Here is a 25652-nt window from a genome sequence, read left to right as displayed (position 1 = left end):
CTGATTTTCACCTGGTATAAATTAAACTGGCAACATGCCTTTTACTTTGAGCTGGCAAGGGTAGCCATTTTCTCTTTGATTTGCCCTTTTATCAAATTTTATTAGAACCTACTGAAAGTGACCAAAGATATACTCATAACATAGATACTTTATCTGCCATTTTTTTCAAGAGAACAGACAGAACTGCGTGACAAATCAGATCCATATATTGACTACAGCTCTGGTCAGATCATCCCCAAATAGGAAAAGTGGAATATAAGTGGAATACTAATAGAAGAAAGCCTTTCTGGGCCAATTTGGAGCTTTTCATATACGTTAGTAATTTGCCAAATTCGGTCAAAACCTGAGAACACTCAAACATTCCTAGCAGAACAGACACTCAATGTCAAGTGGTCAAGTTGAAATGAGACCTAAAAATGCAAAGTGGCTGAGCAGGTCATGTTCACGTTCATGTGGCAGTGACCCTGGGGCTTTATGGACAATCCTGAATCCCTGCGCTATTGCTGGAACAGGAGAAAATCTTGGGAAATAGTAGGAGTGGGGAAATAGACATAGAATTCAGGTGATGTGTGCACATTTCTGAGAATTCTTGTCCTTGTAGTGACTCTAGAGAAAGAACATTGGGAGCTGTTTGAGGAAAGTTGAAAAGATTGAAAAGCAGAATACCATTGAAGTATTTCAAGTGGTTTGTGTCTTTGCCCCAACACTCCTGTTCTAGTAATTCTAGGGTTTTACCTAAGCAGATGAATGGGTCTTGGTCGTGGGAAATCATAGCCTATTAGCCAAAAGGCAGCCATCATGCTGTTTAGATGAAGCTCAGAGTTGACAGAGAGTAAACGTGGTTGAGTTTGATGGGGAGATTGTATCAGACAGGTTGGTTTAGATCAAACAGCTCATGCAAAACTAACAGCATAAGTTCAGTTCTAATTCATGCTTACTCAATGTTCAGGCTGCTACAACAACAAAGACATAGGCTGAGTGGCTTAAAACACAGGAATTTATTTTCTCACAGTTGTAGAGATTGAAAATCAATGATGAAAGTGCTGCTATAGTCAGATTCTGGTGAGGGTCTTCTTCCTGGTTTGCATACAGCTGTCTTCTTGCTGTATCTTCCACATGTGGCAGAGCAAGATTATTTCTTGTGTGTCTTTCCTTCTGAGGGCACTAATCCCATTCGTGGGGGCTCCAACCTCATGACATAATTACCTCCCAAAGTCATGACTTCCAAATACCATCACATTGGGGATAAGGGCTTTAACATCTACAGGGGGTGGGTGTAGACCTCATCTGTCAGAAGCTCCATCTGGACACAAGCTTCAGCAATCCCAGAGGCAGGAAAGAGAATGACTGTGTCGAGTTAGGAATGCTTAAATTTTCCTCTTCAATATGAACAGTCAACACCAGTTACATTTCACAGGTTAGAACAAGTCACATCAAGGGTGAAGGAGGTGAAGAAATGTGATCTTGCTACACTGTCTAAAATATGTCCTGAACCTTTGTCAATAGCTCCAATGACTACCACAGTTATCCTTGAACATCATTTGTTATTTATTTTCCTTTACATTAAGAAATCATTCTTCTCAATCCCAAGTCTATCCCTTTCCACCACAGAAAATGAATATGTTAATAACTTACTACCATATTTAAGAATCTCACTTTAAATTGATTCAGCCTACAAATGTTATTCGTATTTTTCTGATGTAGGCATTATTATTATTATTACTGTCATTATTATTATTTAGGGCTACACCCAAGGCATATGGAAATTCCCAGGCTAGGGGTCAAATCAGAGCTATAGCTGCCAGCCTAAGCCACAGCCACAGCAATGTGGGATCTGAGCCATGTCTGCAACCTATACCACAACTCCTGGCAATGCTGGATCCTTAACCCACCAAGCAAGGCCAGGGATTGAACCTGCATCCTCATGGATACTAGTTGGGTTCATTACCACTGAGCCATAATGGGAACTCCTGATGTAGGCATTGTGTTAAATGCTTTCCTCCAGTTGCTTAGTGTTTCATGGGGTAACGAACATTACAGAGGAACCCTTGCAGTGTAATGAGATGACTCTTCTGCAGATGGGTTCAATATGGAGTGAGATTGATGGAGAAGGTACTCCTAAATCTGCTTGGGTTTACACTCAAGACAATCTACTGATGTAGAAGAAAAATTCCTTTAAGCTACACTTTATATGTCTTCCTTCTCATTTTGGCCTAAAAATTGTTTCCATCTTTGAGCTCTCATGTCCATGAAATAAACACTACGCCACTTTGCTCCATCTTCTTTTCTGTGTAGAACAGGTGCGTTTCTTTTTGTTTCCACAGATCGCTTTTCTTTTCATTTGTGGCCTTTTGAGTTCTGCCTTGCTCCCAACCCCGATATGGGGAAAGTGATGGGAATAACAGAAGTAAGGCACATTTGGTCAAAGACCAGGCTGACCGGCAACCGTCTTTGACCATCTAAGGGAAAAGCCGGAAATTAAGCACAGCCTCGTTTCTGAACTACCTGGAGGGAATCAGATCTGATGCAGCTTAGAACTGAGGTTGTCCCAAAGCTGAAGAGGATCATGGCGAGTCTTTCAGTTTCCATTCTAGATTCCTCAGGCAGAAGAAATAAAGGAAGCTCTAGCTCACCTGTCTTCCCTATCTCATTGGCATTCCCTCTGGGGGATACTTTGTCTGATGGCTTCTCCAATACTGCAGATGCTGCTTAAGATACTGTTTGTTGTTGTTTTCTCTTTCATGGCCGCACTTGTGGCACATGGAAGTTCCCAGGCTAGGGGTTGAATCAGAGCTGCAGTTGCTGGCCTACATCACAGCCACAGCAGCACCAGATCTGAGCCACGTCAGTGACCTACACCATGGCATGTGGCAATGCCAGATCCCTAACTGCCTGAGAAGGCCAGGGATTGAATCCTCACGGACTATTTTGGATTCTTAACACACTGCGCCACAATGGGAACCCCTGTTTTTTGCTTTTTTTTTTTGTTAGCAGGGGAGTTATGACATGGAGTCACACCATTTGCTACTAGAACACCTCTCTCAGTAGTTCCTCAGGGCAACCCTCTCTGGCTGCTGTGTGTCCGTCTTGGCCCATTCTGAAAATTGTAAGATTCAACCTAGGTCGTATTTACTCATTGTCACATGCTGTATCTATCGCACAGCCCACTGGGGGAAATGTTTCTTCTCCTCTCCTCATGTTTCCTTCCACGAGAAGAGGGGTTTGCTAGTGTGCCTCCCAGACTCACTCTGACTCAGTAGATGTGAATTTAACTAACTTATTGGGTAAATTGGGAAAGAACGAGCTCAGCTTGGCTCTGTGCTTCTTCCTCTTGGGACCCGCCTTCCCTCCAAGAGCACCTGAGTTCTTGCAGTTCTCTGGGCAAAAGTCTCCCTCATTGTGGGCTTCACTTATCGCACTCTAGGCTTTATGTCCTCCAACCTCACCTTTGTCATTAGCAAAGCTGGTATTGGACATTCGTCTGTTATTTCACTCTTTATATATGTGTTTACAAGCTGAGTGAGGAGGGGTGTTATTTACTGAACCTTGTCACACCAGGGGATTAAGAAAAGCTTTTTATGACCAAAGGCCAGGTAGATAGTGCCTTGGGCAATGAGGGCCCAGTCCAAGCATGCCAGCATCAACCCCTGTTTCCTTTGTCCTCTAGAGGCTCAGCTTGGCCAGTTCTTTCAAAAAACATTTTTAGGGACTTTCTAGAGCATCAATAAACTCTTTGGAACATTATGGCACAATTGAAATTTCTCTGAGGCTCAGTTTCTTCATTTTAGAGCACTGTAGCTTCCTCATAGTTTACTTCTGGGGGGAAGGTGATGAAAATGACACACAGACAACCATGCCCAACACACCTAATCGCAAACAAACAGTAAGCTACCTGATGTATGGTGGGTGCTTAATACATAGCTATTATTCTTGTCATCTTTATATTTTTGCATAATTTTATGTATTGTATGATTAAGATCCTGAGCTCTGCGAGGCCTATGCCTTATATTTCTTTCCCCATTTGGAAGGATGGGGTAACCAATTCTAAATAAATTATCAAAAGAATTTCTAGAAGCCTACATAAAACTGATCTAAACCTATTTTTAAGAACTTCTGAAAGTCTACTTTGGGCAGGAATTACTTCTGTTCCATTATATTTTCTATGTGTAAGTCTGCATTAGACATTCACTTAGATGATAAAATATTATATTTGGATGCCAAATAAGCTGCCTTCCTATTTTGAAACTCTCCCCGAATCTTTCATACTTCATCATCCGACGCTGTAATAGAATCTGTGAGAAAAAAATATTTAGCAATATTCCTCAAAGAAATGACAGATGTTCGTATATATATTTAATATATATTACCAGCATGTGGACACATGGTGAAGTAAGAAAACATAGGTTAAAAGCCTGAAAAGACCTTGCTTACAATAATTCCACTTATTAGAATTTAGATACCAAAATATGCTTTTTAACTATATTACATGTCTTACGCTTATTTTAGCCTTCTTACCTTAGTCTTAAGAAATGGCCACTGTGGGCTCTTTAAGCCATTTCTTAGGCTCCCAGGCTTGCATTCCTTACAAGCCAGGCGTAGGAGCTTATGTCCAAACAGCCCCAAGTGGACTGGACCCTGTAAGAACTGGGTGTTACATGAGCATGTAGTAGAGACCCAGCAGGTTGGTTCCATCTGGAATAAAAACAAATGGTCTCAAGAATGCTACCTAAGTAGGACACTGGCACTGGGGAGGGTCCATGCTGGGCAGTTCTGAGAACATGGATGTCCAAGTCCTTGCTCGCGCTGTCCCCAAAGGCGGGTGTACAGTAAGCAAACTTCCCCCGCTTCCACTTCCCGGTCTATTTCCCCTTGGCCTCCTTCCCCTTCTTCCTTCCCCTCCCCTGCAGATGCAAGGAGCAATGAGCTGAAAATAATCATTCTTGGTGGGAGAGTTTTACAAGAGGAAGTTGTGGGATGGCCAATTATTTTATAATTAGGTATTAGATGAATTGTCTGTATGAAGGAGAGAAAGTCAAGGAACGAAATTGCAAGAAGCTATAGAGTCTGGTTACAGTGCTTAGGAGAGCAGCTCCCGTTCCCATTAATAGGCGTCATGTAGATGAATCTCCGAGTCCTGCACACACTCATCTGCCCAAACCTCACTCTTCCAGCTGTCGTTTTGCCCATTCCCATCTGTTTCTTATGCTCTAATAAACGATAGCACTAATTTATTTAGCACCTCTCATCAGAGCCCCCAGGGCTGCTCCAACCCTGCAGGGACTCTCTGCCAATATGTGATGACCTCAGAGTGGACACATGGCCGGCTGCTTCTGGACGACAGTACCGGACTCTGAAATAGGACTTTGCCTTCAGGGATGCTCACCATCAATGGTGTGATTTTTCCATTGCCCTTTTCAAATCCCTTTAGCCTTGAGAATGGAAAATTTGGCCCATTTCTCCAGGGCTGTGAATACCCTGGGAGTTGTTTGCCAATAGAAGCTCTAGAATATTTGTAGATATTTATGGTTGCCTTTGAAAATGTTGATTGGCCTTCTCTTGGGTCTTCTGGAGGTGACTGAAAGAAAAAAGAAAGAGCTAACATTTGCATTTTTGAGGGTCATGTCAGTCTTTGAGTTTATTCCTGGTCTTCCTGCTGCCAGACCTGTTTGTCCAGTGCATGGAGATGGTGGGCTTGAGAGCAGTGAAGTGTGGCTGGCTGTCTTGTCCATGAGTCATTTCTTTCAGACTTGGGAGCTTGCAGGCTATAGTTTACTTGCATATTGAATGATTGAGGGTTGTGGGGACAGGGAAGGGAGAGTATCTTTTGCACAATTTAAAAGAAATTTGGCATGTAAAATTTGGAATGTGGGGAGCCAGTCAATTCAAGAAGTTAAAAACATTCATTTATTTCTCATAAACTGATGCTTTGAATTTAGAATTTTCAAGCCAAGTGTCGATGTTGATAATTTGTGGACATTGGAAGAATAGAAGCAAATTCCTAAAGTTTTAAAAACTGAGTCAGGGAATCCCAGACATGGGATTTAAAAAAAAAAGAAAAAAAGAAAAACAACAACAACTAGGAAATGGGACTAAAATATAAAGAATTTGTGTGGGAAGAACTGGAGAGGTTGAGAAGGGTGGGGTTTACTTCCCGTGTACCTACCCATTTGTAGGTTGCCACAGCTAACCCCTTCCTGTGCTGACAGTTTCAAAGTTAATTAGGAAGGAAATCCCTTTCTGATACTGTTTTGGAAAAAAATTAAGGAAAGAGGATTTGCTCTTTAAATACAGAGCTACGCTTTGAGCAACTCTGGCGTGACAGGGTGTCGCTGGAAAAGAAGGAGTCTGTGGATCAAATAAATTTGAAACCCTCAGCATAAATTCTTCTTTCTCCTGGAGATTTACAAAGCACATGGTGTACCAAAGGCTCTGATAAGTTATGCAATGAGTAAACTTGTTCAACTTCAACTTCAACAAATATGATAATGTGAGAAAAAAGTGTGTACACATTTGCTTATTTTCTAGATCATGTCTGTATGTGATTCTTTTCAGAAACAGACTTTGACAGGTGCCCATGTCTAATCAGTCTTCCTCGGTCACTGTACATAAATGAAGGGGTGTGGCTATGTCCCTGTACAACCTTATTCATCAAAACAGGCAGTGGTAAAATTTGGCCAATCCTTATTCTAGACTCTATTCAGGCATGAACCCCTTTTGGAGCCTTTCTTGAGGTTCCAGCCACTGTGCCGGCCTTAGTTTGGACCTTTCTTTGGCTGGGGTATCTATCTCTAGTCATTTCTGTTATCCTGAGTGGTGGAGGGACCAGGGGTGGCAACATGTCCTGTCTCATCACTTACCAGGCTTCCCCTTACCCCTCCACTATGGCCTCTCTCCCCATCCTTTGGTTCCTCAAGTACTTCTGCACTCCCTGTCTTTGAGCATTCTGTTCCCACGGCCTGTAGGACTCTTTCCCCTATTTCTTCTTTCCTGATGAGCCCTTATTTTGACATAAAGTCTTAGCCTACTCAAGTTTTCCCAACCTCATGGATTTGATGAAACTCTCCCATTATAGGAACTGAGAACTTCATGCACCTTATAGGCCTTGGCTCAAGTGCAATTTCCTATTAATTTGTATGATTCGATGACTAATGGCTCTCCCTCTCACTGGGCTCTAAATACTATAACTGCAGGAATCAGGCTTGGTTTTGCTCACTGTTACATCCTAGCATGCAACCCAGCGCCTGACCTATAGTAAGTGCTCAAGAAAAATTTACCGAAAAAAATGAGCACATAAACTAATTAATGTTTTGAATGATTGGACTCATTCAGTCATTCATTTATGACTGGTTCAGCATTTTGTCTGAGAGCTTGCACATACATGCTTGATAAATATTTTAAGGAATAAAAAGTAATGACTACTGTTGCTCTCAATATCTGAAAGTGACATGGACTTCCAGCTGTGACTCCCTCTGGCATTAGTTAGAAATTTATAGGTTATGCCACATGCCACGTTGTGGCACTTTCATCCAAATATTTGATTTCTTTTAAAATTGAACTCAGCTACAACTGCCAGGCACAAACTTTACAATAAATGACAGAGAACCATTCCTTTCTACTAGGGGAACCTTCAATATCTGTGCTGAGCAGAGCTCAACTGGACATTAACACCTAAGAATGAAGCACTATAGCACCCTTTAGTATTTTTTTTAATTAAAAAAAAAAAGATAGTAAAAGGTGCCTTTTCAATGACAGCCGACCTGAGAAAAGCCACCAAGTGGAAAATTTTGAGTTACGATGCAATTGTGTTATTAATTGTGTTTTAGGGTCTTTTACAAAAGTCATAACACGCTGAATTTGGGATGAATGGTTGCTTCCCCTTTGAAACTCCGGCTTCTTGGCTGGCAGAAACCTAATGTGAGTGAGCTCTAGTGCATTGCCTGGGCCTCCAGAGAAGAAAGCCTCTGGCCTGGGGTGGTGCAGTGAATGGAGATCAGAGCCCCACTTCTGGGTTCTCAGTCCCAGCCCCTCCCCTGATGCGTGAGAGCTTCAAAGGGAGAGAAAACAGATGCTTGAGGGGCACAAACAGGAAAGAGAAATCTCACCCAGGCTGGCACTGGATTCTGTTAGAAAATTTTGGTTACACATTGTTGTGCTGGTTGGTGGTGGTGCCAGCAGAGGTGTCTTTTTACCCAGTTAAAGGTTTCACAAGGGGCCAGGTTGAAGCTCCCATCACAGGTAATCCCTCAGTTGTGCTCAAAGGCAGATGTAGAGAGGAGATTCCTTTGGAATGGGCCTCCAAGCATCAAGAATTCCCTGGCATGGGGTCTTGAGGCAGCATCCACTCTAACATGCATGACCTAGGATGTGTGGGCATCTCCGAAGTGTGTGAGTAGTGCATTTGCAAAGGTCAGCCTATGTACATTTCTCTCAGACTAGAGTTTTGTTGCTGTTGTTGTTGTTTGTTTTTCTTTTTAGGGCCATACCTGCAGCATCTGGAAGTTTCCAGGCTAGGGGTCAGATCAAAGTTGCAGCTGCCAGCCTACACTACAGCTCACTGCAATGCAGGATCCTTAATCCACTGAGTGAGGCCAGGGATCAAACCCATATCCTCATGATTTGTAATCACTAAGCCATACCAGGAACTCTCCAGACTAGAGTTTTTTGACTACCCACTGAGCCCAGGGTGGCAACAACTCTCTTCTCTCTGTCATACATTGTGGGTAGAAGAAGGTACATACATGCCCAGCACAGCTCTAATTCCCAGGCATTAGTTGAGACAGAGCTAAGTGTAAACATTGCAGACTGGCCTCCTCATCCTTCAGACTGTACTTGCCAGATGAAGGTCCGAGGCTATCACTTTCAAGTGTCCCTTATGTGCCAGCACTCTGATGGGCACTTTATTCCATTATCTCATGTTGCCATAAATATGATGGGTAGAGGTATTTCCCATCTTATAGCTGAGGACTTTGAAGCTCAGAGAATTTGTGGTTTTCTTATGGCCACATAAGAGGTAATAGGCACAGCTAAGTTACAAAGACATTGGGAGGGATGAGGATTAATTTCTTGAAAGAGTGTGTGGGATTTCCTGGTCCTCAGTGCCCCTTTAGAATCACTACCAAAATAAACAAACAAAAAGCAAAACAAAAATGGCGTTCACATCATGGCTCAGCTGGTTAAAAACTCAATATAGTCTCTGTGAGGATGTGAGTTTGATCCCTGGCCTTGCTCAGTGGGTGAAGGATCTGGCATTGCTACAGGATGTAGCATAGGTAACAGATGTGGCTCGGATCTGGTGTTGCTGTGGCTCTGGCATAGGCTGGCAGCTGAAGGTATGATTCAACCCCTAGCCTGGGAACTTCAATGTGCCATAGGTGCAGCCATAAAACAAAAAACAAAAAACAAAAAAATCAAAACAATAAACCCTAAAACATTAAAAAGCATCCCTTCCAAAAGATGGCATTAGATCTGTGCACCTGCTGGATGTGCTGCTGGTCACATCTCAAAGCAGAAGAGACACTTAAGCCTGTCCGTGGGGAAGAGCAATATTGTTACAGGATGGAGTTCTTTGATGGGATTCCTTGAGTAACATAACATTCTGTGTTCTTATCTTGCCTTGGCTATTGTTGCTGTTGGGAGAACATTTTCCTAAGCCACACAATTAAGGGGGTATCCCAGTTATTGTAATGCCATAGGTAATTCACTGTATAGCAATGACTGGTTCCATGGTGTAACTATGGAACTGGTCTTGTTGCCAGATACCAGGAGCACCTTAGATGCATGGAATGGGTACCTGAAGAGTTGCTTGGGCATGGAGATCAACTTCATTGCATAGATTCCCAAAACAAGTATTCCAGTTTACGATGATTCCATCCCTGAACAGTTTAGATGCATTAGTCACTATCAAAAGTTCAACTCAGATTTTCTTAGTCATTGTGTACATTTTTGTCATTGTTTGTATCAATGAAGCTCTGAAGCTTCCTGAACTTCTCTGTATAATCAATATTCAGCTCATTATTGTCCAAATTGTGAGCAATTAAAGTTTAAAAACAGATTTGGAGTGCAATTTCAGAAAGCACTGCGGAAGCACGAGCACTCTCCACTACAACGGGCACTTTCATCTCTCTTTCCTTGAATGCATTTGGTGTTAATCATCCTGCATTGCACCAGCAGGGACCCAGAAAGAACCTCTTTAGAACCTGTAGTTGAATTAAGTGTGGGTGTCTCATTCTTTAATGCTTCAATATAAAGTTGAGCAGACTTGCCATATGTTTGAAATCCCTAGTGAACCTTCCCTAAAAGAGCAAGGGTCTGAGTCTCATAAAAGCTTTGGTTGGTATCATATAATGATGCTGTGTTGGGGAGAAGACCTCTTATACATGCCATTTGTACATAAAATCTCTTAGCACGAAATCCATCCATCTCTGTGATACTGGGGTGGGGGCTGATTTAATGTCAGCTAATGTGATGAAAATCACCTTGCCATGAACTTCCTTATAAGCCATTTTCCTTTTTATCCCCTGCAACTGGAGGTGTTAATTGGCTGCATTGCCCCTAAATAAGTATTTGCTTTTTTCCCCACATGTGGTAGGATCTCTGTTTTTCCATAAACAGTTGCAAATGATAAAACAAATCCATTTTTGTTAATGTTATGATGCAGCAGCGTCCCCCAGATCTGCAAAGAATGATTTATAGACTACAGCATTTCAAGCCTGACCCGCTCGGGTCTCAGAAAGCACTTAAAAAATAAATTTACCCTGGCCTCTCTCACCCCATTTCAAAAAGGGTGACAAAGATGAAGTAATTTATAAGTCACACATTTATTAATGCTTTTAACTTTCATACACTTGGCTTTGTTGGCCTTCGAGTGGCATTAGTGCAGGCCCTGGTTGAATGGTAACCTTCGGCACTTGGAGGGGGGTTCGGTACAAATGATCAACTCATAAATAGGTGCTGGGCTCCACATTATCCTGCCATAAATTCACCAGACCTTTCAAGTACATCAAGTAAGAGCGAGTTGAACTAGGCGTTTCACTCTGAGTTTACAGACTAATGCAGTACTAATGAGGATCTGGGCAAAGGGTTCCCTAGCACTTTGCAGTGGAAGATGCTGCTTGTCAAGAGGAAGAGGAGAGGGTGACATAGGAGTCATGGGGAGCTGACCTGTCTGTTTTCAGGGGAACCAAATGGATGTTCCAAAGTTGATGGCGCTCCTCCTTTGCAACCAGAGCAGAAATTGGGAATTGTCTTGAACTTCACAATCTGCCTGTCAAAACTGATTTTAAGACTTACCCTTAGGGGGGCCTGCAACGTGGAAAGGAGAGGAGGAAGAGAAACTCCCTCAAAGATGATAATAGCCACCTATTTGCTGGAAGTCTTGAAAAGGAAGTCTGCTGTGGTTTGTAGGGTTAGTGATAACAGGGTATTGACCTGTCAGAGCAACTTTGAGGAGAAGCAGCAAACTGCTGCTTTTCTTCTTTCTTGTAATACGATGAACGAGTCAATGTATTACACTGATTAGAGGTGGTGGGAGGGAAGAGAAAGAAGCACTGAAATCATTGACCCTGTGCTTGAGAATTGCTTTGAACTAGATTCACAACATGCAACTTTCAGGCACACCTTTAACTGTCAGCTCAAGAAATCCCGTGCACCAATGCATGTGGCTGCATGCAAAGTGGTCAGCTGTGTGGTCACTCTGGTTGGATGCTCTGGAGTGGCCTTGATCACTCCTGCCTCCTTCCTCATCCCCAGACCCAGTGGTCACTAAGTCATGTTGTTCAGTTGTTCCTGCTCTCTCCCTTACTCATGCCTTTAAGGCCAGTCCCACAGCTCCTGGGCGGCTCAGACCTTAAGTGTTGTATGCCAGGAATCTCAATGCATACATGATAGGGTTTCTCTTCATCTTCACTTTCATTTTGTCAGCTCTCTGCTCAGAAACTCTCAATATTGGTTGCTCACTAATGGCTGCCTGTGTGCAGAATCAGGTTCAGGCTTTTTGGTTTGGGTGTCCATGGTTCTCTGGCTTGTGCCATCTCAACCCATTACATCCTTCATGCTCTCCTTGCCTTTCAGGTCCTGCCATGCCCAGGCTCACCACTCAAGCACTCCATGCCTCCTCCCTAGTCCATCCCTACCCATCCCTCAAGACTCAGCTCTTTTCTAAAAAGAAAAAAAAAAAAAAAAAAAAAAAAGAAAGAAAAGAAAAAGATAAAAACTCCATTGTGAAGCCATTTTGGGATCAGAAGTCAGCAAACTTTTTTTTTTTTTTTTAACTGTAAGGCCAGATAGTAAGTATGTTCAGCTTTGTGGGCCATGCACTCTCTCGACTCTTGTAGCTTCTCAACTCTGCCATTATATGATTAAAGCAGCCACAGGACAGTATGTAAATGAGAGGCCATGTTCCAGGAAACATTACTGACAAAAATAGGTGATAGGCTAGACTTGGCTCATGGGTCTAGAGCATAGCCACTGACCCCTGACTTAGATACATGGCAAAGTCATTTTCCAATGAGCTCACCTGACAAATTCAACCCTTTTTCATATCCTTCGTTTGGATAGCTTATACATGAAGGTTATGCCAGATTATGTACTATTTCATGACTCTATCGCTTCCATAATTAGAGTTTTAAATATCTCTTTACAACTGCCAGACTGGTAGTTTAATGTAGAATCACAGAGCCCAAAGAGATCTAGTCCTACCACTTCATATATATGTATATATCTATACTTATATTACCTCTAAGGATTTTTTTCCTCTTATTCTCTCTTGTCTTTTGGGGCTAACTGGTCTTATTGTTCAGCCTCTCTCCAAACCCTTCCTTTACCATTTTATTTCTACATATGGAGACATAGATACTGAGCCCAAGGTTAGAGTCACACCCTTGAGTTACTAGAAAAGTAGTAGCTTTCCCTAAGTCTCCTGACATGTGTCAAACTGATCATGGTGCCTTGGAAGAAATGCCTCCGTCGTTATGAGGTTGTTTTCACTGGAGATTAGAAGATAGATACACAGTAGATTGGAGTTGCGTCCTTGTAGATTCTTCCAGATAAATGCTGCACAACTGACACAAAGTGGGCTGTTCTGGTTGGAGAGAGAATTAGATGGAATCTTTCCTACGTACCTTGAATGTCTGAGGATGACTTGAAGGATTTCCTAGAAGCCACTTACTGCACAGGGTTTCTGTTGTAAATTTAGGTGTAACTAAGGTTCGGTCTGGCTGTGGAAATCAGCCACTCGGACGAAGAACATTTTGGTATATTTAGATGAGAAGGATCACCTACTCTACTTGGTAATGTAAGCTTTGGATAGATGTGTCCGGGTGGCGTATTTTACCTTAGAGATAAGGAAGTCAAACTGAATGGGACATTATAATAGTAGACTCTATTATAATTAGTATTTTTCCTTATTATGCTAGTATTTGTTGAATCCTTACTGTAGGCCAGGCATTGGGCTAGGTGTACTACAAGTGCTTGCATTCATTCCCATGTTTGGCACTCTGTGGCATTCTCCTATTGTATTAGAGAAATGTTCCCTAAAAGGTGTGTCTATTACCCTACCTTGAAGTATGGAGATTTTTTGAGTTCCCCAGTGGCCTAGTGGTTAAGGACCTGGTATTGTCACTGCTGTGGTTTGGGTTGCTGCTCTGGTGAGGGTTCAGTCCCTGGCCTTGGAAATTCCTCATCCTAGTGGTGCAGCCAGAAAAAAGTATTGTGATTTTTAATTTTTTTAGAGATTTTTGGAATAAACTGAATTGATTACAACATGATAAATATTAATGCTTTAGTATACATGGGATGTGATTTGTACCTTCAAGAAGTTGTAAACCATATAAGGTCAAAAGACCTTCTGTAAAAAAAAGTGTGATGTTTCCTTTGAAAAATACATCTATTATGTATTTTAAAATTTGTAAAAGTTCTACCTGCCGAGTAACTTTTTCATGAAGTCATGAAGAGAGGATTACTTCATATAAATCCAGAATAATCACATCCATCCAAAGGAGCTAACTAAACTAGAGGTGTAGTTTATTTATTTATTTTTGGGGTTCAGTGGTAATGAACCCAACTTGGAACCATGAGGATGTGGTTTTGATCCCTGGCCCCACTCAGTGGGTTAAGGATCTGGCATTGTCATGAGCTGTGGTGTAGGTTGCAGACGTGGCTCAGATCCCATGCTGCTGTGGCTAGTGGCATGGCTGGCAGCTGTAGCTCCGCTTCAGTCCCTAGCCTGGGAACTTCCATATGCCACAGATGCAGACCTAAAAAGCAAAAAAAAAAAAATTTTTTTTTCAATAATTACTATATTGTATTGATTTTGTAGATTTATAGTAAGACATAAGGTCGGTCTGACTACTTTGGTTTCTCTGTCTGCCAGGTGACATTGTTGTGGGAAGGAGTAAATCCTTTTCATCACTTGCCTGATGTCATTTAAAATACGGAAGCCAGTGGAAAGAACTGAGGATACAGATCCCATTAGCTTTCCCACCACCCTGCCCCATGTGCAATTTTATATATAGATAAAGATAGCTGTAGATAGATATACACACTCACATGTGTATATGCATATATACTATTTGCAAGGAAGAATAACTGGGCCAAGAAACTTCTATGTGATGATTAGAGAAGGCAAAGTCACTTACAACTTAAGCGTGATACCCAATAATAGAAGATTGAAAGAAATGAATTGCTACAATGAGTTAAATTAAATTCAGCACAACTATAGTATATTAAGCAAACATCACAAATTAAAGTCAAAGCTCCAGACAAACAGGGGAACAAATCTTGCCTGGAGCTGAGCTGACAAGGGACCCCGCTGATCGCCATGGTGTGTGTCTTTGCTCTGGGAAGGAGTCCTTGACTATAGAAGAACTTGATGGGTGTGGGGTATAGGAAAAGGAAGGAGGCTGTGCTAATAACCACTGGCACAGCTGTCAAGGCCAACTTCTGGTTTAGTGCAAGAGCCACGGAGATCTGAATAACCACTCCACCGTGGGCTTGCGAGGAGGGTCTGCCTCAAAGAGCTCATGGTTGTTAAAAGACCTGAAATGAGCTGGGGGAAAGGCTCTGGCTTTTAGCAAGGGAAGAGAGATGTAATGCTGCCTGTTTTTCAAACTGCATGATTTGCCCTTTTTCCTTTAAAATTTGTAAAAAATTTGAACTATAACATATGCCCATAACATGCACATATAGTAAATGTACAGCTCAAAAGGTTTTCGCTTGTGCAGCCAACCTCAAGTTCAAGAAAGACAATGTTACCTGAGTTGAGGGAGTCCCCACTGCTCCAGGTCACTAAGTGCCTCACTGCTCTGCCATTACAGCCCAGCCAGGTGAGAATCCTGTCTCATTTATCAGTGCATCTTATCTCCTAACCAAACATTAATGTAAAAGGACAGAGGAGAGAGAGGGAAAAAGATAGAGAAAGGAAGAAGGAGGGGGAAGAAAGGTTGGTTAGCTTTGAGAAAGGTGTTACGAATTCCTAGCTTGGAAGCTGGATGTTTGCAGAGCCAGAGGGAAAGACTGGATAACTCATGGGCATTTAGTTTGCCAGCTCTATTTAAAGTGGTTCGACTGGAGGCCCAAAAGCTGAGCATGCACAGTAGGACAGCTGTGTCCCACTTAGTGCACATAATGCCTTTCAGACATTAACTAATTATTTCATGTGGCACTCTAGTGAGAAGTAGGTAATTACCCTCATATCTGCTTTATAAATTGAATTAACAGGCATAACGAGATAAAGGTTGCTCCCATTTGGGGAGTTTACCTGATGAGTTGCTGCTTTATCTGCCATCTTTGTACTCAGTGGATCTTCAGCCTGCCTGGCAGTCATCATATGTTCATCTGTTTATTCACTTATTCATTCATCAAACATCTATGGAGCTGTTTTTCTGGTACTGCACTAGGCTACCTGAAGGATACTAGAAAAGAACAAGGTGTAATCTATACTACTCAAAAAGAAGTAATTCTTATAGCGCTGAAACCTGAAATCCCATCAAAATGCAGGCAGGTAAGACAGTAGGGAGTGAGGAGGACTGTGGCAAAGTGGAGGTGCCTACCTCATCTATTTATTATAATATGGTAACTATCCCAAACAAACATACCTATGGTTAGAATTCAACCAGTGTGCAAGACCTTCTGGAGCAGGAAGAACATAATTTGCTGTAGTGCAGTGAGTCCAATCCTGAGCTAGAAGTCCAACAGTGTCATAAGCTGTTCATTATGACAGGAGGACACAGGAAGAGAGTCAGGAATAGATACATGAGCACCCAAGAGGAAGCTGAGAGGGTTTTTAAGCGATTTACAACCGTAAGATCTAAGACTTTGAAGCCAAGTAGAGCCTATCCTATGCCTCCACTGATGGGAAATTTAGTACCTAGAGAACAACACTTTCTAACTACCTGGTTAGTAGACGAATGGGCACCTGCCTCCTGGAGAAGACGACCATGACCTCCAGGGAGGTATTGAACCTCTCCGTGCCTCAGTTTTCTCATCTGTTAAGTGGCGACAATAATAGAATTGTTGCAAGGATGGAATGCAGATAAAAACCCCAGGAACACTTAGCTAGAATTGTTCCAAGACAACCAGAGCCAAGAGAGGCTTGGGGATGGGGCTCACCATATGATAATAAACCACCAAACTCCCCAAAGAGGCATTGAGTCAACGGAGTCATTATGAAATAGGTAGTCTCCTGCCTATTACAAAGGGAAGGGATTGGCGATCACCTGTGATGCTTTAATGGGAATTAGCCACTATATGGCTTCGATGTATCCTGGGAAGTTCAGGCTCCACGTGTCACTTTGAGATCATACAGCACGAGAGGAGTGTGAGCTTTGCACAGTGGAGACTCATGTGTCTCAAATTGAGGAGGAAAGCAAGAACTAGAATGTGGTCTCAAAGGTCTAAGCAAAAAGCACGTTCTGGTTTGGTTTTCATCATGTTGAAGGGACAAAGTGTTATTTATACCCTCTTTGGAGGGTGGGAGTTTCAGTATTTTTATGCTATAAAGGGGATATCTGGTGACTATGTTCTAGCTTTCTACCACAATTTTTTTTTTTTTTGATTTGGTACATTTGCGTTTGCAAAGTCCCTGAGTGTGCTGTACTGATTGTTCTTAATCTTAGTTCTCCTTAGTGGTTCACATTATTTCTTCATTTTTGAAGGAGGTATGAGGCCTAGAAAAAGGAACAATTTAGAATTACAGGTTGCAGATTTTTAGGGATTTGGAAGACCACGGGGATCATTTGGTTAACCAGATCGTTATACAAATTGACAATAAAGCTCAAAATAGTGAATAATTTACTTAAGACCATGCTGCTTGTTAGTAATAATCTACACTTGAATCCAATCCTAAAACTTCCCTGCTAGTTAATATTCAAGCTCTTCCATTTGTTAGTTGAATGACCTTGGCTAAGTCTTTTCACCCCTTTGAGCTTCTATTTCATCTTTTATGAACAAGGGTAACGATAAATACCATAATTCATGGGATGCAGGAAGGGTTGAATAGAGTAAGAATGTGAAAGCATTTTGTAAACACATGATAAAATGCTATGAAACCTTTAGGTATTGTTATTATTACTGCTTAAAGTAATTCAGCAAAATAGTGGGAAGTTGACAAATACAACTCAAGTAAAAGAATTTTAGAGTTGGAAAGGACCCTCAGAGGTTATCTAGTTTAAGAACCAAGTAATAGGAGACCTTTTTACATCTTTATTGTTAAATCAAAGAATCTTTATTTAAAAAATTTTTTTTTTCCTTTTTCAGCCACACCCATGGCATATGGAAGTTCCTGAATCCTAGCTGCAGCTGCAGCCCATGCCACAGCTGTGGCAACATTGGATCCTAACCCACTGTGCTGGGCTGGGGAATTGAGCCTGTACCGCCTCAGAGACAGTGGAGATCCTTAACCTGCTGCACCACAGCAAGAACTCTCTCAAAGACCCTTTCAAAGTGTGCATTTGTAAGCTGACTTTCTACACAAATAGAAAAATTTTGATCCTCTCTGAAAGAGAACTTTCCATCAGAGGCCCAAATATTTCCAAGAGTGAGCCACAATCCAGTTTATTAGTAATGGCAAGAAGTGGTTTGGATGAGCTGCTGATCTTCATTCTTGAAGGGCTGGGTGTGAGTCATACAATTTCACTTTCTTTTGAGGGAAAGCAGATTAAGTGGGGGAGGGGCTGTGGCAGGGCTTAGGGCAACCTGGAAAATAAATACTGTGATCAAGGCCTCAGATTGAGTGTCCCACAGCAGGACATTCTAAGGCTGAAGTACATGGAACCAATTCTTTCTAGGCTTGCTTTTCACATTGTTGGAAGAGTTGAGGAGGCAGACATAGCAAAAGGTGTGTTGCCAGTAAATTCTTGTATGCCCTGGCACTCTCCTAAGCAACCTAACACAAAGTCAAGAAGGGTAGGAAGGGAGGTTAGGTGACAGCAGGGAAATTTGGGCAGGGCTGCCATTTTTTTCCAGACTAAGTAGGGTTTTGATGATATAATGATTTCTGAAAACCTTTGGAGAATCGAGGTGAGGTCCTGGAGATAACTTTTTTTAAAGATCGGAGCTGAAGAGAAATTCACTTTAAAATCCCTTCCAGAGGCCCTGTGCATGTTCAGGTCAGAGGCTGGAAAGGGCAATTCACATGAGGGAGGTGAAGCTGCATTCCCACCTTGCCCACCCTCTTGTAAGAGCCTGTATTCTACCCTCTCCCCCCTGGTAGTAATTTAAACAATGAAGTAGGCTTGGGAAGAAGAAGCTCTGTGAAAAGGACAGAGGTGCATAGCATGGAGGTCATGTGACAACTCCAGACTGGGTTTGAGAACAGCTGCGGGGATGACAGGTCTGCTCTGGCCCAGGTAGGGGGACTTGAGGCCCCTCATGAGACTGCAGTCCAGGCCACCTCTTCCCCATCAAGGAAGGGGCAGGCATCCACGCAGGGACAGTTCAAGGGTCAGGTGCCTCTTTGTTGCATGTGGTGCAGATTGTTGCTGCTCTGCACGATGCATCCACCCTATGCAACTGACCTGCATCACAGTTTGGATGACGCTTGTCACAGAAAAGAGGTTTCAGCCTCAGGAAGAGCCTTAAAGAGGTTTTTAACTCCTCCTGGGAACTTCACCTGCACCTTCGGGTGGTGGAGGTGGGAGGGTCACCTCTGTTCTGACAACTGAGGAGAGCAAGACCCTGCTGTTTGATTCTTCCTCCCATCTTTTCATCAACCCCTTGCTTTTAAGGAAATACAGCACTTACTGCTGGCTGCAAATGCATCATAAAAACAGTAAAAAACAACAAAGAATAAAATAAAACAAATTCAAGAAAAAAAAAAAACTCGTTAGAACAGAATCTGTCTAGCACTTTGTCATTAATCAAGTGCTAAAAATTCTGCTTCTCAAAACAGTAGTTTGCTATGACTTCTTAACTTGTAGATGTAGATCCTCAGCCCCACATTCCTTTTCCAGCAGGTTTTCTAAAAAAATAATTTTGAACCTTCACCCATTTTGTCCACTTCTCTCCCCTCCACACAACCCCCCCAATTGTAGTAATAGTCAGGCTGTTCTCTGTGCCTCTGGGGTTGTTTCTCTTTCTTTAGATTCGGGTTCATAAGGATTGTTAGAACAATTAAATTAAATGAAATGGTACACGTAATCTAGCAGGGTGTCTTGCATGATGCCTACTTGAAAGGGATGCTAGAAAGGAAATGAGATGCTAGAATCTTGAGTGGGCAGGTGAAGTATCTTAAGAAAAAGGGAAATCTTTTAGAAACATTTAGATGATGACATTGGTTCAGTTAGCTTGATGGTTATAGATATTCCCCAAATATATATCTGGATTTCTTCCTAAATTTGGATGTCAGTGATTCTGAATGCTCTAGTATGGAGAAAAGGAAGAAAGGCAAGGAACTATTAGATTTAGAATGGATAAGCAATGAGGTCCTACTGTACAGCACAGGGAACTATATCCAATCTCTTGGGATAGAACATGATGGAAGAGAGTATTCGAAAAGGATGTGTATATATGTATGACTGCATCGCTTTGCTATACGGCAGAAATTGGCACAATCCTGTAAATCAACTATACATTAATAATAAAATAAGAAAGGAAAAGGAGAGGGAAAGGAGGGAGGGAGAAACCAGTCAAACAGTGTCAGGATCAGGTGGCCCGTGTCACATTTGGGGAAGGCAGGTTTGTGTAATAATGAAGATTATGGATGCGCATAACTCAGCTTTCGAGTTGCCTTTTGTGTTCATGTCAGGAACCGCATCTCCAGGGCCAGCAGTCCCTGCTGCCACACCTGGAGGTGCCCAGGGGTGGACACTACTTGTTTGTCTGGATTCAGAGTTTTTCTTTGTACCATTAATTTTTTTTTCACATTCTGTTTTCTGTCACAATGATTTTGCTCATGTCAGTTCCCCTCAGTGCTGCTTCCTCCATTCTCCTTGCCCCATCACATGGTGGATGGAATTGGCTGAAATGCTGCCATTCACTCTGGCGAGGCTCAAACCCCCTGACAGGATGAGGGATTCTAGTCCAAGACCAATGAAACTCTAACAGAAGATCAGGGTGGTGCAGAAGCCAGAGGGGGGTTGGGCGGGGCAAGTTGTGAGCAATCTCTCCTCTTGGTCTCGTTTTCCAAGAGTGGCACCTTTCACCAAGTTTTAAAAGGAGTGATATTTTGCATGGAGATTGTCAAGAAGATGATGATAAGGGAGAAGCATGAGGAAGCAAAGGTCAGTGAGCTCAAGGTGTCAGGGTGAGGCCTTGGGACCTTAGAGCAGAATGTCACCGAGTGGCCCCTTTCATGTCTACCGTCCCATCCATCCCTTGTGTTATCGTTGGAGAACTACCCCACCCCATCCGTGAGTGTGACCTGCTTGTGAAAACTCGACCGTGCACCTGCACAAGGGCCAACTTGCTTTTCCCCATATTGCCCCCAGAGCCCCAACATGCCCAGATGAACTAAAACCATGACTCCAGGACCTTTCAGGGACTGGTCCTGCCTCTGACATGGGCTGTTTTTCTCTTACTGTGCTGTGGTCTCATGGGCTTCCTTGCTGTTCCTCAGATGTGCCGATTGTATTCCTATCGCAGGGCCTTTGCACTCATTCTTCTCCTTCCCAGAATGTTCTATTCCATATGCCTACATGGCTGATGTGCTCCCCATTGCCTTCAAATCTCCTCAAATGTCACTTTCTCAGGGAGGCCGTCTCGGACCACCTGAGCTAACGAAGGTCTCCTGTCACGCTCCCTCTCCTTACTCTCCTAGACTCTTCTCACATGCTACTGGGCATTGTATGACAAATGTATCATCTTGTTGCCTTTCCGCCCCCACCAGAATGTAAGCATGTAAGCTCAATAAGGGCAGGGAGGTTGACTCTTTTGTCCATTGTTTTAAAACTGCTGGAGCAGTGCCCAGCACATCATGGGTGCTCAGTTAATTTGTCACATATGTGAATGAACCAGGAGTGATTTTCCCCCATCTGTCCATTCATACGTCCATTCAGTGCCCAGTGATTGAATGTCTGCAGTGGGCAAAGATGAAGACGTCATAGTCCTTTCCTTCTGGGATGTGGCAGTCTTGCTGGGGAGATAGATACATAAACAGATCCAGATATACAAACAGGTATTTAAAAAGTTTGCAGGTGCCATGATAGAGTTCTAGACAGGGTATTTTCTCAAACACAGTGTCAGAGAAGCAGCAGATAATAAGTTGACGTTAAGCAGACTCACTTGCTTTGGAATTAAAGCCACAAATGAACATGGAGAGAGAGAGAGAAAGAGAGAGAGACAGAGAGAGAGAGAGAGAGTGAGTGAGTGTGTGTGTATTTAGTGTTTTGGCCTTATAAGATTTCTTAGAGTTTGGGGAAAGAGTCAGAATGGCTTTTCCGTGATGCTGCAGTATGTCAGAAAGGTGAAGAATTCATTTTCTTTCCCCCCAAATGAAATAGAAGCAGCTGCATTTCTCCCGGGTGGGCCCAGGCCTTGTACAAGGCCCACATATTTTTCAATAAGAGACTCACATTTGCTGTGATGCTGGAAGCTTCTAATGGGCCTCTGAGGGTTGTAAATTATATCAAATAATTTTCCAGATACTAAGCTGTTGTTGTTTTTTTTTTTTTTTTTAAAGGATGGAAATGGGAGGGGTGGGGATAAAGCTTTCCTTGGATCTTGAAGTTATACCTTCTTCCAACCACATTCAATAAATCTTTTCAAATGTTGAATGTTCATTCATTCAACATTTACTGAGTATCAACTATGTGAGAGGTGCCTTGCGGGACCATGGGGTGGTCGTTGGTTGGCTTAAAATCCGTAGATCCTTACTGGAAAACCTGCAAGAACTTGGTGCAGCTTTTTGCTATTGTTTGTTTTAGCATTTCTATTTTATTGATGTTGTTTTACTATATCCTTAGTGTAGCACATCCAATAATACAGAGGAATCCAAATATGTATAAAGGAAAATATTTAATGTTCCCTGTTCTTCCTCTTCCTTCCTAGCATCCCTTGTAATTAATCTTCTAGTAATTTGATGGATCTTTATAGGTACCGTTACCTTTGTTCACACACACACATTTATTATTTTCTTTTATAAAATTAACATTATATCACACACATTACCCTACAGTGTACATCTCAAAACTTGCTAATGTATAACACATTTTCTAGGTCTTATTCTTTTTAGTATGTTCATAATTGTCTACATAATAGATATAACAGAAGGTAGCCCCCATTTTCCTAATCATTGACTTTGAGGTGAATCAAGATTTTTTTTTCTATAATATTCAGTGTTTCACTAAACATCCTCATATGTATGTTTTAGATATTGGTGCTTTTATTTCTTTTCAGTGGATTCTAACACATGTGGTTGTTATGTCCAAGGATAAATGAATCTTTAATGTTTCCTAAGCGTGCCTCGGTTACCCTCCTAAAATGCAGCAATTCGTATTTCCTTCAGAAATACATGGAAGTGTTTTGTCGCTAATATCATTCTCAGCACCGGGTGTCATCAGTATTGTTAAGTTTTGTCAACAAAGACAATAGTACCTCAATAATGTTACTTCATTGTGGCTTTAATTGCATGTATCTGACCACCTACGGAGTTGGACATCTTTGATACATTTATTAGACATTTGCGTTTCCTGTTCTATAAGCTCTTGTTCACATCCCTTGGCCTGTTTTTCTACTGTTTTCTTTTTCTTCTTGGCTTGTAGGAGCTCTTTGTGCTAGAATGCTTCGGTCACACACTGTAAGAATACCAGGAATATCACTTCTCAGATAAATATAACTGTTTATTTTAATGATTTCTGTCTTTCTAGTCTTGCTTAGCAACATTCCTTATCAGCCTCTTGGCTGTGGCCTGTGTCAAAAATGTGAGCTTGGTACACCAGGGTCTTTGGGGGCAGAGAGCAAAGAACATTTGTGGTGCTTTGTGGCACCAATGCAACATTTCAGGGTCTGCTGCTGCCATGCAATTAGACCAAGATACCTTTTGCATTAGCCTTTCCCCTTCTCACTCTTTGCTCTTCTCCCTGATTTTACTGCAGATTTTTATCTTCTAGCCACAGACCTTGTATCCTGTCATCACTGCCTACGGTACTTCTGCTAGAAAATGTTTGGGATGCTCTGAACCACAAAGGGAGATCGTGGCAAGTCGTGGTCATTAAAAAAGTTTGGCATTTCCTAGTATCTCAAGGCCATTTCTCCCTCTAGGACTCACCCATAGCCAAATATCCAGCATTTGGGGTAAACACTGGCTCATGCCTTCCCTGTGGAATCTTCTCTCATTGCATTTGCTCTGTCTCTCTTTGGCCCCTTCTCTGAGGGGGTCATGAGAAGTACCTAATACCTCTGGAACCTTGTTACTTCATCCTGGGGGTGAGATTGTGTACAGAATCAGTTTAATTAAGAGATGCCATTTATTTGGCCTCTGTCATTGTGAGGGCATCATTTCCACAGTCCCAGGCTTCCAGGACTTCAGCATGTCTCCACGGTAACTGAGTAATCTGTTGCTCTTGACAGGGCTCATGTTCTGCTTTAATAATCGAGGATGACTTTAGAGGATGACTTTAGAAGGAGGCAGGCTTTTAGGTGAGATGTTTCTCTCACAATAAGGGTAGATGCGAATGCGTAGATTTTCATTCAAATTTTCCCTGTCCTTGGGACGAAGCTATCAGAGGTCACTAAAACATTAGAGCTCCAAGAAAGTTCAGGCAAGAAAACAGGCAGGGGGGAAGTACAATGGGCACAGTCAAGTCTCAGCCCATTGATGTCCACTAGCGGTCAGTGCATTTATGACAACCACAGACACAGTGATAATAGGATTTACATGTACATTCTGGTAAATAAAAACAGGGTCAAAGAGAATCCATGAGCAACGTAGCATCATATTATTTGGACACGGACCACTTCTGAAGCTCCTAAGTTAATTCAGAGCCACAGTTTTGAACTTGGACCTCTCTCCCTATTTCGCAGATGGGGCAATGGAAATGAAGTGATGGGCCAGTTCTTGAATCCCTGTGCCCTGATTTCATGGTCTAGCTCTCTCTCTACTGCCTTAGGTCCCTCCCAGTTGATGCGGTTGCAGGGGTAAATTTTTCCCATGAATAGTATAGATGGAAGACCACCTCTTCGGAGGGGCCAGTATTTATAGGGGAACAGGATCTATTGCCACAATCACGTATACCCCTGTAACCTGCCTTCCAGCTAAAGGATTACCTTGTTTTACTTATTCATTCAGAAAAATATGTATTTGTCATTGCCTATGCTGGAACTTAATAAATATTTGTAGAATTGTATTATTCCGATTTAAATTGTCAGTGTGTCTGAGGTGGGGGCTTGAGCCGGTGACTAAGGTTTTTGTTTTATCAGTGGGAATAAAAGATGCAGCCCACTGGGGGGAAAAAATCCCTTTTTAACAATTTCACTAAAAACATATGCCGTATAATTGAATATAAGTACAAATAAAAGGGACCTAGTACAGCTTGTTCCAACTTCTCTTTTATTAGAATCTAAGTGGTAACATTCATTTCCAGGCAGTGTCACTGATGTTGGTTTTGTTCATTATTAGGAGACTGTGGTTATTGCACTCTGAAGGGAGAAGCCCTGGGTTTATAACTGCCAGGGCTGGCAAGTGGCCGAAGAACAAGACACACTAGCTGATGGGCCTTTTATAGAGTCAGCGTGTCAGAAATCATCTTCAGAAAGCACAGCGTCTCTTCCCCTGTGGCCGGCTCTCCCAGGGGAAGATGGGCACTTGTTGGCCTTTGGCTGTAGCTGTAGTACAGACTTGAGCTCAGAGGAAGCTGCCTGATTCCCGATGTGGAACCCGGGGGCAGCTGGAGGCGGGCAGCTCAGAGGCCGGCATGGTCATGGTGTTGAGATGTGAAGCCAGCTGAGCAAGCGCCAGGGGCTGCCGTCCTGGAGGAGCCTGATGTTTCATTATTTTGATTTTATCTGGCATGTGTAGAAGTCACGGATGGGCTTCAGAATGGGGGAAAGAGGAAGAAGAAGAAAAGCAGATCATAAATTACAATAATAATTTATGACCCAACAAAGAATTTGTTTGCACCACAATCACAGCCCCTGATCAACATGATCGTGTGAGTTATGAGGCTGTAATAATGGTCCCCGTGAGGATTTCTGCACCAGGTTGTTTTGTTATTATACCTATT

Source organism: Sus scrofa, chromosome 6 (genome assembly GCF_000003025.6).
Source record: "Sus scrofa isolate TJ Tabasco breed Duroc chromosome 6, Sscrofa11.1, whole genome shotgun sequence".
Lineage (NCBI taxonomy): Eukaryota > Metazoa > Chordata > Mammalia > Artiodactyla > Suidae > Sus > Sus scrofa.
Note: the sequence above shows the minus strand (reverse complement) of the source record.